The sequence below is a fragment of the Talpa occidentalis genome, unplaced genomic scaffold (genome assembly GCF_014898055.3).
Source record: "Talpa occidentalis isolate TD23 unplaced genomic scaffold, MPIMG_talOcc4v2.1 talOcc4.16, whole genome shotgun sequence".
NCBI lineage: Eukaryota > Metazoa > Chordata > Mammalia > Eulipotyphla > Talpidae > Talpa > Talpa occidentalis.
The window spans coordinates 47410734-47425142 of record NW_023601653.1 but is presented as its reverse complement, the minus strand read 5'-3'; the positions used below and the strand labels follow the sequence as shown (position 1 = coordinate 47425142).

The 14409-nt window shown below is 39.8% G+C and overlaps 1 pseudogene; it reads right to left on the bottom strand.

Annotated features, from left to right (window-relative positions):
* Positions 1–5608: 5608 nt before the first annotated feature.
* On the bottom strand, positions 5609–9285 carry LOC119246955 (U3 small nucleolar ribonucleoprotein protein MPP10-like; annotated as a pseudogene).
* Between the last annotated feature and the right edge of the window lie 5124 nt (positions 9286–14409).

The window sequence follows — 14409 nt, the reverse complement described above, 5'->3', positions numbered from 1 at the left end:
AGAAGGACAGAGTAGAAGGAATCAAGAGCCAATTACAGAGTCCCATGTAGGACTTGAGATATTTATTTAAGAAAAAGACAAAAACTTAAATGTTACTGACTTCCAGTTATTGTTGCAGGATACCAAGAATTCATTTTTCTGAAGAAACCCTGAGATGACTGACATGCTGTAAACAATCTTTTTCCTTTCATAGTTCAGGAGACGTGAAATAACATCTAGGATCATGCATATGCTGGTGGTATTTTTTTTTTTTTACACAGAAAGGCTTTTGATCTTGATTTTGGTAGTTCTTTTTAACTTCATTTTGGCCTATGAATGAAACTGCAGTTGTATAAGATGCCCACGTGTGATAAATGGTAACTAAAGAGCTCTTTGTGTCCCTATGTTGTATGTCTGTATGTCCTTTCCTTGTGTCCTTGTCTTGGCCTCTAGTGGTTGACAAATTGGTATACATGGTGCCTATAGACATTGAAAAAAAAGGTCTCCAGTTATGAGAAAAAAAACTAAAGGTTATGGTTTGATTGTCAACATTATAATATTGAACTAAGCTGGTGCCTGCAGCAGGCTGCACCTCCCATGCTGTCTCTTGACATGGTCCAGGCATTGGGGGAGACTCCCGAGAAGCGGGGAGTTCCTGTGCTACCCCGAAGAGGGAAAGTTGTACTTCCCAGAAGAAGGGAGCTCTTGCACTTCCCAAAGAAGATCTGAACTAGGGAGTCTCCATGGCAATGCCTGCTAATGCTCTCCTCTTTGTTCTTGGTTAATGCTGAAGTAAGTTAGTTATTAATTGGCATGTGAAAACCTAATTCGGACCCAGGTGACAATTGACTTATTGTTCTTACGCATGAACTATCACAAAAGAAGTAAAAATTTTTAAAGATATAGTTAGGATAGAAATGTTTCGGCCCTGAGAACTATGGAGAACAAGCTGCCCTGAACCAGCTGTGCTTGGAAACCATAGCCTAACCTGGGGGGCACCTGTTTGCAGTGATGCCGGCGTGTGTAACAACCGCTGCTGCTTTACCACGAGTTCTTGTCTCCCGAAACCGTAGAAAGGAATTCACAGACTTTTTGGAGTAAGTAAGCAGAGAGAGACAAATCTTGTCTTTGAAAGAAGAGTTTTATTTAGGAAGAAAAGAGACAAAGAAGAAAGACTCCCAGGTATAAGGTACCTGGGAGGGGCCGAGATGAGCTGGTACGGGATATTACTTTAGTAATATATACTTTCTCTCTCTCTCTCATTATGTTAAAATTTCAGTCTCTCTTCCTGATTGGCTAACTCCCAGAGGGTACTAAGTGGGGAATTTCACATTCCTTATCTAACAGTTTTCTTCTTTCCCCATTTGTTATGCTTATCGCTTTACCTTTATGGTCTAGTCCTCCAAGTGAGCATCTCTACATTTTATCTTATCATCTGAAGAAAACCAGGACCATCCTTAACAATATTGTCCGTGGTCCTAAGATATTTGTTTTTCCCCTATTGTTAACAATGGTCCTAGGATGTTTGTTTTTCCCCTATTAATTAACAATGGTCCTAGGATGTTTGTTTTTCCCCTATTATTAACAATGGTCCTGGGATGTTTGTTTTTCCCAGTGGAATTGGTTACATTTCCTTGGTTGTCCTTATCTCTGAAGCCTCCCTAAATTCTTCAGAGGTCCTCTCTTGCACTGTCCCTAAAACTGCCTAATAACCCTAGCTTGCCCTGTGTCTCAGCAGCAACAATACATCTCCTGGTGTATGCGAAAGGCCAACAGTTCGCAGGTCGTGTGGAGGTTAGGAATTTCTAGTTGAGTTAGACTTCAGTAGAACTTACATAGATTTGATGAACTGTTTTAAACCACCTTGAAGTAATTAAGATATTAACCAAGTTAACTGAGTACTAGAGAATGGGTTGATTTTAGTAATATAGCATAACAATGGACTTTCATGTCCACCCCAAAATCAGGAAGGCTTGACAGGATGATTGATTGTTACTGAACATTGTACTGTCTTAGAGAATTGATTGTGTTAGAAAAAGAGTTGTACCTAGGAGAGTAATTGCCCCTGTTGATTTTCTTAATCAGATTAAAGAAGTCCCCTTTTGTAGTATGAGATCAAGAGGGTCTTTGTATATTCATGAGAAAATATGTAATGATTGTCTCTGTTCTGCTTTGATGCTTATGCTGATGTAATCTCACCGCTCGCCTCAAGGTATAAATAAAGACTTGCTGAGACCCTCAGTAGGAGATACTTGCACCAGAGAGAGTGTCTGTGTCTACCTCACTTCTACCTTGCTCCACTTCCCCTCGGTCCTCCGAGAGAAAACTTGGCCGACGCTGTCCTCTCCTCTCTGAGACACCTGACACAACTTCTAGCTGGAACTGGTCTCCAGCAGGTGCCTTCATAAGAATTGAATTTTTTGTTTCTGTTTTCTGATTTTTTTGTTTGTTTTCTGTCAAAGTTTCCCAGAAATCTAAATGCAAGTAAAAATTTCCTTTGAATGATAGCAGGAAATTTTGTGGAATCTCAGTAGAGCTCCTGAGACACTCCAGAATATTTCTCCCTTTCCTCCTGGGAAAGGCATTAGATGAACTTGTCCTATTTGGCTTACCTAGTAAAGTAAAACTGATTGGTGCCCACAATTAACAACAATAAATGAGCTCTCTGGGTATGACAGACTCTTTGAGTTGTCAGGGTTTGGGGGTCTATAGGTTTCATCTGAGTGTGGTTCATTTATTGTTGCTAATTGTGGGCACCAATCAGCTTCAAGTTCATGGTCATGCCGGGCTGGTGACCATCTCATGGGGGTTGTGGGCATGAGCATGCCTGTAGTTCCAATTTGAATCAGTCTTGTCTCAGAGTCAGTCACTCCCCCTTCTTTTGCAACAGTGAGGAGACTTGATAAATTGAAGAGATAGCTCAGGGATGTACAGGTTGGGGAGAATTTAATAATTAAAAAAATGGGCTAAGGAAATTTATAGCAGGTGCCAGTCATCAGATTTGTTTAATCTTTTGTTTAAACAAGTTAGGTGAAGGAACAGCAAGTTTCTCTCCTTGTCCTGATACCATTCCTACCTCACTTCCCCTGAGAGATCTTTTATCTCTCGGAGTTAATGGGATGGTAGTCTCAATCTACTTTCTGTGGAACATGGCTAGCCCCTACATACAGATGTTAGGAGTGAAATTATTTCTCAGCCTGGGAAAGACATAAGGCTCCAGATTTGGAACAGATAGAAATCCCTGTAATGTTATAATGTTATTTATTTTTTTAAAAAGATTTATTTTTATTTATTTATGCATACAAGAAATGGCGTGTAGGCCAGTGGTGTGGGGGGTGGGGAGGTGAGAGGATTCATCAGAGACAGAGTGGGGAGCATTACAGGCAGATCTGCTGAAATACACTGCTGAGAGAGCATCAGACGAGACAGGAGAGGTCTGCTGCACCATATGTGGGTTAGCTCCCTGGCGAGGGATTGAACTCTGGCCACATGAGGAGGATAAGAATAACCACCAGGACCCCTGTGAGTGAGAACTTGCAAGATCACCATCCTGTAAAACAGTAACATGGAATTGACATCCTTTGAATTACAATTTTTTTGGAAATTTTAATATCGCCAGCCTTTCAGAGACAATGAGGACTGAGTAATTCAGGAGATAAATGGGCAAAGATCAAAAGAAGTAAGCATATTCTCCTACCAGAGTCTATAAGATCAATAGGAGTCCCATTCACCCAAAAAAATTAGAAAAGACTTTGCGATGATAGGAGCCCAGGGTCAGAATTCTGCCTTCCCTCTCTGTTCAGTTTCCAGCTTGTCTTGGAACTTGGCTCAAGGCTGTTGTTGTTACTAATCTCTAAATTCAAATCTCAGAGAGAAAGTCAGATAAATTGACATGAAACTGGCCCTGCAAGTTACATTAATGGAAGTGTCTCCAATGTAAAATATGAGGGATACACATTTTTTATGCATTCTTGTTGTGTGACTTATCTTGTACAAAATGTAAGTCTCATTCATACAGGTTACATTCAAAGTGTTTCCCTTTGCATGACTACTCATCTGTTAGCTAAGAATAGAGAATTTGCTTCCTGCACATTGGTTATGTTCATTAGATTTCTATCCCATGTGAATTCTCTTATCTTGTTTAATGGATAAAAGATCAATAAATGCTTTTCAATATTCACTGCATCATAGGGATTTTCCCTCACTGAGTATTTTCTTATGTAAAATAAGTGAAGAAATACAGTGGAAGGATTTTCTATATGATTACCTCCATAGGACTTTTCTATGGGATGAAATCACACGGAAGGATTCCCTACAGTCACTGAGTTCCATTTTGTATTCTGTTGTACATGGCAAATGAAAAGCTGCTCTTGATGGGTTTTCTGTATTGGTTACAACTGTGGATTTTTCACCAGTGTGAGTTCTCAAATGTTTGTCAAATGTGAGTGCTTCTTGAAGAGTTATCACAAACTTGTAACTCATAGGGTTCTCCCCAGTGTAAATTCTTATGTGTACAGTGAGGGGAGTAGAACTTACACTGAAAGTCTTTGATTTATAGGGATTTTCTCCAGTATGAATTTTCTTAAACTAATGATGAATAATTGAAAAGTAGCATTAATGCTCTTAGTGTTTTTCTTCTTTTGTGAATTTTTATACACCTAAAGGATGCGTGATAACCAAAAGCTTTTCCCATAGTTCTCACATTCTTATGATTTCTACTCATAGTAAATTCATGTATGCAAAGGAAGTTAAGAGTACTGTTGAAACACTTTCAACATTAATCACATACAGAGCATTTCTCAACAGTATAAATTTTCTAGTGCCGAGTAAAGTTAGATCTTGCACTGATTATATTCATTGAGTTTTTCTTTAAGAAGCATTCTCAGTTTTCACATAGAGTACTTAACTATCTTACTTGCTTAAGATTTGACCCTTTGATTTTAAGTAAGATGTACACATTTGTACAGGTACCTGGAGAATTTCACCATTCTCTACCATCAATTTGTCCTCTCTCCAACCAAGAGATCAAACTAAGTTTGCATATATGATACCCAAGTAATGATGTTTTTGTAGTCCTCCTGTTACAGCAGAATTCCGTCAGGAAACCAGGCAGCACTCAGAGAGGAGGAGGCTCAGAGGAGATCCTTCTCCAAAGTCTGAGCCCCGAGCAATTAGGCAACAGGATATTTATTTCCTAAAGCAGGAGTACATTATCACTTTAAAGCCAGCTGGGATACAGAAGTAGGAGAATTCTAAATGGTTATCTAGGGTGCATGAGTCAGGCATGTGGCCTTGAGAGTGGTTATCAGTTATTCCCTGAAACTTTCAGCCTACAGTGAGGCTTTGTTTCAACATAACATTAGACATTTTCCACTTCCCCCCTGCATCTCATTCTGTATGGTTTTCTCTGAGAATGGTTTAGCAAAACTCGCTCCTTTTGTGTAAATTCCACAACCATATCTTTGAAACTCACCTAAGCCCTGTTACCAGTTTGTAGGCAGCCAGCAGCCAGCCTTCCCTTTGCATTTCCCCTCTGCTGTGAGGGTGCCAAACAGGCCAACATAAATGTTTTGTTTTTTTTTTTTAGTTCTGAAAAGTTTTATTATAAAACAACAACAGAACACAAGTTTGCACATTAATATTTACATAATATTCAAAATGTATTACAGCTTTAATTTATGAACAGAAATTTCTTTTTCTTTTCTGTTTTCTTTGCATCACTGATTTGCATTTTTACTTGATCTTGTAATTTAGAAAAGAAGGCTTGAGATGACTTTAGGGCTTTGTCTTTACCTTCATCCTTCAGCAGCGAAGCTTTGCCTATTTTGGTCAGTAGTTTTAGCTTCTCTAAAGCTATTGCTTTGCTGTATTTCCCTTCTTGATCTGGGTTGCTCTTTTCAAGCAGTTTTCTCTACTTTTCCTTTTCCTTTATTTTCATATGCTTCTGATATTTCTATTTCCTCTGTTTCCATTTCTTGTCTGTAGCTGTTTTCTCAGTAGGTGTTTTTATATCTCCAGCTTTATTTTTCTCCTTGACTTCCACTGGGGCCAGGAGAGCTGCATCACTCACGCTCACTGGGGCTACTTCCTCCATGGTTATGGCTGGCAGATTTGACACAACTTTAATCTCTGGAATAGGTGGTTAGGGATGAAGTGAAAGTTTGAAAGGGCATCCAATTTTAAGAAGAGGGAAACCATCATTTTCTAAATTTCTTTGTGTTCTGAATTTTCTTCTGCTGCAGTTTTTTGCTGATGGAGTTTGATGTATTCCTGTTCATAAATTTCAGCAAGGCTCAACTTACTCTTTTCATGGTCTAATGTTAAACGTTCTTTATATTCATATGCATCCTCTTTAGGTTTTCTTTATGTACTACATCATCCCAAAGTGCAGGATCTCCTCCAGGAGGCTGTTCTCTGGTGCTTTTGGGCTGTTATTTCCCCTTGAAGCTGCCAAGGTTTTTTCCCCAACAATTCTTTTTCTAAAGATGAAATTTTTGCATTCATCTTTTCCTGTCTTTTTTCAAAGGAGGGTTTAACATCATCAGAATCCTTTTTTACATTTAAGGTGTCTGTATCTTCAGTTTCCTCATTGTCAGGCAAATCAAAGGTCACTCTATTCAAGCTTTGTTTATGTTGTTTATTGTCCTCACTTTCTTCCAGGTCACTCTCTTCATCCTTTTCAGAAAAGCTATCTTTTCCCTCTTCAGCAATTTCTTCCTCTTCATTTGAAACCAGCTCATCATCATGAACACCTTCTATGTCTTCATCACTTTCAACTAGATCGAAGAAATATTTGCATTTCAGATCTCTAGAACTTTTACCTGACTTAAGATTTGCCTTCCAAATATTCCTCCCCCATCTTAAATCAAAATCAATATATTCAAAAAAATTAATATCCTCCTCCCCATCTTTTTGTCCCTCTTATTTTCTATCTTTTCTAAAAAGTTCTCCATTTCATGGAAACCAAATAGAAAATCCAGAAATAAACCCACAGATTTATGGTCAACTAATCTTTGACAAAGGAGCAAGAATATGCACGGGAGCAAAGAAAGTTTGTTCAATAAATGGTGCTGGGAAAACTGGGTCACCACATGCAAAAGAATGAAGCTTGACTACTACCTCACACCATGCATAAAAACCAACTCAAAATGGATTAAAGAACTAAACATAAGACCTGAAGCCTTAAAAAACATAGAAGGAAATATAGGCAAAACACTACATGACATGTACCTCAAAGACATCTTCACAGACACATCACCCAAAGCAGTGATAGTGAAGGCAAGACTACATCAAATTAAAGAGGTTCTGCATAGCAAAAGAGACAATAACCAAAACAAAGAGAAACCCCACCAACTGGGGGAAAATTTTTGCACACAACACTAATGATAAAGGACTCATCCCAAAAATCTACAAAGAGCTGATGAGACTCAACAAAAACAAAGAAAATAATCCAGTCAAAAAATGGGCAGAAGAGCTAAAAAGAAACTTCTCCAAAGAGAAAATGCAAATGGCCAAAAGGCATATAAAAAAATATTCAGCATCACTTGTAATCAGGGAAATGCAAATCAAAACTACCATGAGATACCATCTTACACCAGTGAGAATGGCACATATTAAAAAAACTAGCAACAACAAATGTTGGCGAGGGTGTGGAGAAAAAGGAACTCTCCTGCACTGCTGGTGGGAGTGCAAACTGGTCCAACCACTATGGAGAGCTGTGTGGAGATTTCTGGACCTACTAAACATAGAGCTTCCATATGATCCAGCAATTCCACTCCTAGGTATTTACCCAAAGGACACAGAAACATTAATTCCAAAGGGCACCTGAACCCCTATGTTTATAGCAGCACTATTTACAATAGCTAAACTATGGAAATCACCAAAATGCCCAAAAATAGATGACTGGATCAAGAAGATGTGGGAGTGCAAACTGGTCCAACCACTATGGAGAGCTGTGTGGAGATTTCTGGACCTACTAAACATAGAGCTTCCATATGATCCAGCAATTCCACTCCTAGGTATTTACCCAAAGGACACAGAAACATCAATTCCAAAGAGCACCTGCACTCCTATGTTTATAGCAGCACTGTTTACAATAGCTAAGCTTTGGAAACAACCCAAATGCCCAAAAATAGATGACTGGATCAAGAAGATGTGGTACATACATACCATGGAATATTACTCAGCATTCAAAAAAGATAAACACATGCAATTTGCAGCAACATGGATGGCACTGGAAGGGATCATGCTCAGCGAAATAAGCCAAAAAGAAAAAGAAAAATACCGGATGGTCTCACTCATAGCAGGAATCTAGAAAACTTAAATAAGGGACCAGGAAAATGAATATAAGAAAGTGAAAATCAAAATCAACAAAAAACTATGAACCAGAGACACTTTTTGGGGGGTGGGGGGCGGGAGGGGAAGGATTGGGGTCAGAATGGGACATTTGCAATTGTATGGGGGAATATAAAAATAAAATTTAATATTAAAAAAAAAAAAAAAGAAGATGTGGTACATATACACAACGGAATATTACTCAGCATTCAAAAAAGATAAACACATGCAGTTTGCAGCAACATGGATGGAGCTAGAAGGAATCATGCTCAGCGAAATAAGTCAGAAAGAAAAAGAAAAAGAAAAATACTGGATCGTCTCACTCACAGCAGGAATCTAGAAAACCTAAATAAGGGACCAGGAAAAAGTCTAATTAATACAAAGTAAAAATCAAAATCAACAAGCAACTATAAACCAGGAACACACTAGGTGGGGCAGGAAGGGGAGGGGGAGAGGAAGGACTAGGGTCGAAATAAGTGGGGGTGCCATTGTATGGGGAATTTAACCAAAATGAAAATGCATACATTGTGCAAAAATGAAAAATGATGTAAGAATTACATAAAATAATTTTTTTTTTAAAAAGTTCTCCATTTCAGACAGTTTGAAGAATTTATCATCTACTATGGACTTTTCTCTTGCTTTCCCAGGCATTTTGTTTTGCACCTTGCTCTGTTTTTCCAATTTGTTGATATCAAAATCAAGACCAGAATCCTCATCACTGAAATCTGGGCTTCTCCTCAGATCAACTTTACTAGGGTTTTTAGCTCTCTTGCCCCCTTTAGAATCATCACCACTCAGGTCTGACACATCTTCCTCCTCCAAATCTTGCTTTAGGTCCTTCTGACCATCAGCCCCCATCTCAGAGCCATCCTCTTCACACTCCTGCTCTTCAGTCTCTGGGAGAAGACTGATGACTTCATCTTCAATGGTTTCATTAACTGTATTCTGGAGGTACTGAATGGATCCTACCATTCTCCAGTATTTATTAAAGTCATAGGGCCTTCCCCGGTGGTGCCGCGGTTGACTGCTGGGCTGTGAAGCTGCCCGCAGCCTCTGCAGCGCCGGTTCCATCCCTGGCCGGCTGGCGAGGGTCCCACATGGCGCAACAGACCTCTCCTATCGTGCCGCTGCTCCCCTCAGCAGTGTATTTCGGTCCATCTGCCTGTTCTGTTCCCCGCTCTGGCTCTGGTAAATTCTCTCACCCTCCTGAGCTTCTGACTGTACCCTGGTTCTTGTGTAAATAAATAAATAAATAAATCTTTTAAAGAAAAAGTCATAAAGTACTTTTGTTAAAGAAGTAAAGTTTGGTGCCAATCCATCTTGAATCCTTCCCCCTACTCCAGAACTTGGGGGCCGGCTGTCAGCGGCCACGTGAGAGCAGAGCCGCACTCTGGGTCCACACTCGGCGCACTGACAGTGAGGAAGCATTCTGGCTGCTCCGTGGCTTTGGCAGCCTCACTCAGACACGGTTCCAGGGTCCATCGACGCCAGACCTTCGGAGCCATCGCCGCTCCCAGCTCCAGCCACAGTGCCACATGCAAGGGCCATAAATAACTTTTTGTAAGAAATAATTTCCTAGAACAAAAATAACTGTGTGAAAATAACATTGTTTCTCATTTCTGTCTTGTTCTTAAAAATTAGACAACTGGATTTTCAGATCTTCTTCGGTTGTCTTTCTGAGTTCTCTTGTTTTACTTTGACTTGCCTTTGCATTTTCTATCTCTTTGAGTTTCTTTATTGTAGCAGTTTTGAATTCTTTATCTAATATGGAGATATGATCATCCTTTTGATTGTTGAGAGTTGTTTTTGCCTTGTCACATCTTTCTCTCGAGGCCCCATATTTTCACGTGGTATATATTTTTTGTCTTCCCATTTTGTCACTGGAAGTCTCCCTTTTATATTATTTTGAAAAATATCTTTACCATTTTATTGTAATTATTTATTTTGAATGTACTCAGAACTGTTTTATAGTGTCTAAGTGTGCAGTGTGGGGAGGGACTTGGAGGGATCCAGATGCTGGTGTGGAGGTACTGGGGTGGAACAGGCTTGTGTGTAGCACCCCCAATAATCCTCCTCTCTGGTGTTTGTTTTGAGAGATCCAGCAACTCTTATGCTCTCAGTATGCTTCACAAAGTAAGTACCAGTCCTAATGAGTGCAGATCAGAATGCCTTCTCTGCTAATATCTTTATTGGGGACCCAGTCTGTGTGAACTCCCCAGCTTCTCCACAAGATTTCCCCCTCTTTCAAGGGAATATGCCTCCACACAACCCCTACTCCCCTCTTCCCAGGGTCTCTGACTGAGCTGACCACCTTACCACTGGCATTCCCTATTCCAGACCAGAACCCAGATTGCTCTCTCCTCCCACCTCCTATTCAATGTAGCATAAATCTTCTCATTGTTAATTCCCCTGAAGTTTGCACCGGTCTCTGTTAATCAGGAGCTAATTAAACCCACTTCTATCAAAGCGACTAATTTTCTAAACAGTGTGTCTCTAACTTACTGCTCCAAGAACAATAACACGTGGGGAACAATTCCTGCAGTTGTCTCTGCTGGGAACTGTCATGTCTGTTTCCCCTGCTTGCCAGGACTACTTGGCCTGGGTTGCTTTCAGGACTCTTGCCAGGGCTCTCTGGGTCTGTGGGGGGGTGGGGGGAGACATACTGCAGTGAGCATGTTTCCCAGTCCCATGTTGGGGTTCACTGAGGTCTGCCAGGGCCTACTGCCAATGAAACTGCTTCCAGGTCAAGCCCCAAGCTCACTGAAATCTGCAAATTTCTATGGCCGTGGATCTGCTTCTAAAGACATCCTCAGAACTCTCTGAGCCTTGTGGGGTCAGGCTTGCTTCCAGGTCCCACCCTGGGGCATGCTGAGGTCTGAGAGCTTCTGTTCTGGGGTCTGCTTCCAGGACCCATCCCAGAGCTTGCCCAGGTCTGTGATAAGGTCTGTGGGGGGTACTTAGGTGGGTCTGCTTCTAGGTCCTGTTCTGGGGCCAGTGCTCTCTCAGGTCTGCTTAGGGTTACTGTGTAAGGATCTTGTCAGTTGCACTCTGCTGCCTGCAGGGATCACCAAGCCATCAGGGCTCACCTTGTCCATGCAGGTGGGATCCCTGCTTGGCCTGTTCCACTGCAGGCTAGGGGCCCACATTCCAGATGTGACTCCTAGCCCACATTGTAATTGTCTCCTTTTCTTTCAGGAGTTACTGACTTTGTTCTGCTGCCATCAAGCTGTATGTGGAGGAGGTATGCCCCGTGTCTTCTTGACAATATCCCCTATATCAAATATTTTTTATATTCAAGTTCAGTGACTTTTCTGTCATTCCATTCTGATATGAATTCTTACAGTGAATTTTTAAATTCTTGTTTGTGAATTTTTCAATTTTTTTTTATAGCTTCCATTTCTTTTTTGAGAATTTCTTTCTTTTCATTCATTTTGACAGCCCTGATTTCTTGGAAAATGGTTATAATAGCTGCTTTTTCTGATAATTCTGACATTTAAGTCATCTTGGGATTGCTGTTTATTTCCCTTTTCTTTTGGGATTTGTTTAGGTTTTTCACTTAATATGTTGAACAATTTTGGATCTTATGCTGGATATTTTGAATTTTATACTATAAGATTCTGAGTCCATTTTAAGTATTCTAGAGAAAGATTAATTTTTTCCCAGTGGACAGGCAACCTGGCTATGGTTTAATAACATGTCTTGGCTTGTTTTCTGTGGATTGTGGTTCAAATCTTATTTAAAAAATTAAAAATAATACCTTAAAGACCTTTGTTATTCTGTTCTTCCTCTCCTGTGTATCCTCCCAAGTGGCCAATCTGAAACCTGGGAGTACTCTATATTGTAAAATGGTGTTTATCTACAACTTTTGATTTGGTGATTCTGGTCACTCTCACAGAGGTGAAATCAAGACTCTATATTCAAGCTTCATGGCTCCATTTCTCAAATTCCCTCATTTCCTTCACCTTCTGCTCACTTTTTTTTTTTTTAACTCCCAGGGTTTACCCATTCCCGGTGTTCTGACTAGAAAGTTAGGATATAAACTTCCCTGCACTGTTGCCCTGCACAGACACAGGTTCTGCTTGTTGACTGTTGCCGTTACTCAGTGGGGAGGGGGTGTGACTACCTCTTCATCAGCACTTGCCTGGGGCAGAATGTAAGGACCAAAGAGGGCTTTGTCTCCTAGAGACCATCTCACTGCTGATGGGGAAGTAGAGGGGTTCTTTGCTGAGAGTCCACTAGTGGGAAGGGGACTGCTTGTTTTCTAGTGATCACCCAGAGTAAGGTGGGTACAAGTGACAATGACTTGAACCTACAGTCCTCTCTTTTCCCAGTGTTGCCACTAGAGAAAATCGATTTTTCTTGGATATTTTTCTGTCTGTATTATTTTCACTTTTAGTTTTTAGGCTGCTGAAGTGCCCAGACTGGGATATATGTGAGGCCAAACAGAAAACCCAAGGAACTCACATTTACATTATTATCATTATTATTATTATTTTAGATTCAATGTTTTATTTTATTTTATTTATTTTTTTCCAAAATAGTTAATAAAATAAACTTCTTAAGCCAGCTGTGTCACTCCCAAAAAATGAATACAGAAAGGATAAGTATATATCTACATACTATGTTAATGGACATTTTGAGATGAGAAACCTACATTATTTTTTACTTTTTTTTTAAAATAATAAATTTTATTTTTATATCCCCCATACAATTGCAACCCCCCATTCTAACCCCAATCCCTCCCCTCCCACCCCCCCACCCCCAAAAAGTGTCTCTGGTTCATAGTTTTTTGTTGATTTTGATTTTCACTTTCTTATAGTTATTCATTTTCCTGGTCCCTTATTTAAGTTTTCTAGATTCCTGCTATGAGTGAGACCATCCGGTATTTTTCTTTTTCTTTTTGGCTTATTTCGCTGAGCATGATCCCTTCCAGCTCCATCCATGTTGCTGCAAATTGCATGTGTTTATCTTTTTAGAATGCTGAGTAATATTCCATGGTATATATGTACCACATCTTCTTGATCCAGTCATCTATTTTTGGGCATTTGGGCTGTTTCCAAAGCTTAGCTATTGTAAATAGTGCTGCTATAAACATAGGGGTGCAGGTGTTCTTTGGAATTGATGTTTCTGTGTCCTTTGGGTAAATACCTAGGAGTGGAATTGCTGGATCATATGGAAGCTCTATGTTTAGTAGGTCCAGAAATCTCCACACAGCTCTCCATAGTGGTTGGACCAGTTTGCACTCCCACCAACAGTGCAGGAGAGTTCCTTTTTTTCTCCACAACCTCGCCAACATTTGTTGTTGCTAGTTTTTTTAATATGTGCCATTCTCACTGGTGTAAGATGGTATCACATGGTAGTTTTGATTTGCATTTCCCTGATTACAAGTGATGTTGAACATTTTTTCATATGCCTGTTGGCCATTTGCATTTCCTCTTCAGAGAAGTTTCTTTTTAGCTCTTCTGCCCATTTTTTGACTGGATTATTTTCTTTGTTGTTGCTGAGTCTCATCAGCTCTTTGCAGATTTTTGTGATCAGTCCTTTATCATTAGTGTTGTGTGCAAAAATGTTCTCCCAGTTGGTGGGGTTTCTCTTTGTTTTTGTTATTGTCTCTTTTGCTGTGCAGAAGCTCTTTAATTTGATATAGTCCCAGCTGTTTATCTTTGCCTTCACTATCACTGCTTTGGGTGATGTGTCTGTAAAGATGTCTTTGATATGCAAATCACGTAGTGTTTCGCCTATATTGCCTTCTATGTATTTTATGGTTTCAGGTCTTATGTCTAGTTCTTTAATCCATTTTGAGTTGATTTTTGTGTATGGTGTGAGGTAGTGGTCAAGCTTCATTCTTTTGCATGTAGCGACCCAGTTTTCCCAGCACCATTTATTGAACATACTTTCTTTGCTCCAATGCATAGACTTTGCTCTTTTGTCAAAGATTAGTTGATCATAAATCTGTGGGTTTATTTCTGGATTTTCTATTCGATTCCATTGGTCTGTATGTCTGTTCTTGTTCCAATACCATGTAGTTTTGATGATTATGGCTTTGTAGTATAATTTGAAGTCTGGGAGTGTGATGCCTCCATTTCCTTCTTTTTT